Source organism: Bison bison, unplaced genomic scaffold (assembly GCF_000754665.1).
Source record: "Bison bison bison isolate TAMUID 2011002044 unplaced genomic scaffold, Bison_UMD1.0 scf7180017860370, whole genome shotgun sequence".
Lineage (NCBI taxonomy): Eukaryota > Metazoa > Chordata > Mammalia > Artiodactyla > Bovidae > Bison > Bison bison.
The window spans coordinates 24756-26124 of NW_011490942.1; the positions used below are offsets into that span (position 1 = coordinate 24756).

General features: G+C 56.1%; 2 protein-coding genes across 2 annotated transcripts in view; one reads left to right on the top strand and one right to left on the bottom strand.

Annotated features, from left to right (window-relative positions):
- The window catches only part of CRELD2 (cysteine-rich with EGF-like domains 2), a 10904-nt gene that overhangs the window by 7586 nt on the left and 1949 nt on the right, over positions 1-1369 (bottom strand). The gene's annotated exons all lie outside the window — the stretch shown is intronic.
- ALG12 (ALG12, alpha-1,6-mannosyltransferase) overlaps positions 3-1369 on the top strand; it is a 9218-nt gene continuing 7851 nt past the window's right edge. The window contains exon 1 of the mRNA XM_010832120.1: positions 3-68. The gene's annotated coding sequence lies outside the window, so the exon portion shown is untranslated. The remainder of the gene's footprint in view (positions 69-1369) is intronic.

Sequence of the window (1369 nt, forward strand, 5' to 3'; positions counted from 1 at the left end):
CCCCCGACTTCCGGCCGCGGGCAGCCCAGGCGCGAGCGCTTCGAGGGACCGCGTGGTGGGCTGGCGAGGTCAGCGCGCGCGGCTGGGGCTCTGGGCGGGCTGAGGGGACCTCGGGCTGGCGCCGTCGCGGGGCTCCTTGGGCCTCACCGTGCGCGTGCACGCGGGACGACCGCCACGCTCCTCACCTGGGGCCAGCCGCGTCACCTGGGGCCTGAGGAGTGTGTCTGGGGACCCAGGAGTCTGCATTCCCCGCCCCCCGTGCCCGAGGCCGTTGGCGCCGAAACCCGTGGTTTAAGTCAGGAGAAGGAACGTGGACATTACCTGGTCTCTTTAGGACAGAACTGCCAGAAGGAAGAAGCACAAGACAGTTTTCTCTGGCCTGATCTCTGCCAGCGCAGGTGCATCTGTTCACGGTCTCGGCCCAGTGGGGCTCACTGTGGTTTGTGTACTTGCTCATGCCCTGTGTGTCTCCTCCTGGTCCCGGGTGGGCATGCAGGGTGCTGCTAGTGCCTTCCAGAATAAGCTGCTTTGCTCTCGGCCATCAGCAGAGAGCACCCTCGTCTGGGGGAGAAGCCCCTAGGGCCTGGAGCAGGGCTGGTAATGTAGCTTTCACCCCACAGCTCCTGTGACCCCATGAACTGTAGCCCACCAGGCTCCTCTGTCCATGGGATTCTCCAGGTAAGAAAACTGGAGTGGGTTGCCATTTCCTTCTCTAGGGATCTTCCCAACGCAGGGATCGAACCCAGGTCTCCTGCATAGCAGGAGGATTCTCTACCATCTGAGCCACCGGGGAAGCCCCCTGAAATGTCAGGAGTGCGCTGCGGGCAGGGCCGTGGAGTGGGGTCTGCAGGGATGAGCCTGGAACAGCTGTGAGCCCCACTCCTGCCAAGTGGCACACGTGCAGCTGATCCCAGCACTCGGCTTCATACATGCTTCCTAGTTCTTGACAGTTTTTTAACCTCAGAGGAACAGAGAGCAGCATATGAATGTTCTGTGGTCTGCTCGGCGTCATTGGAAATTAAAGCATTAATGTGTCTTTAATGGAAATGTCTGCCTTGGAAACGAACAGAGATCATTCTGTAGTTTTTTGAGATTGCACCCAAGTACTGCATTTAGAACTCTTTTGTTGACTATGAGGGCTACTCCATCTCTTTTAAGAGATTCTTGCCCACACTAGTAGATATAATGGTCATCTGAGTTAAATCCACCCATTTCCATTCCCAGGAATCAGTTCACTGATTCCTAAAATGACGTTCACTCTTGCCATCTCCTGTTTGACCACTTTCAATTTACCTTGATTCATGGACCTAACATTCCAGGTTCCTATGCAATACTGTTCTTTACAGCATTGGACTTTACTTCCATCACC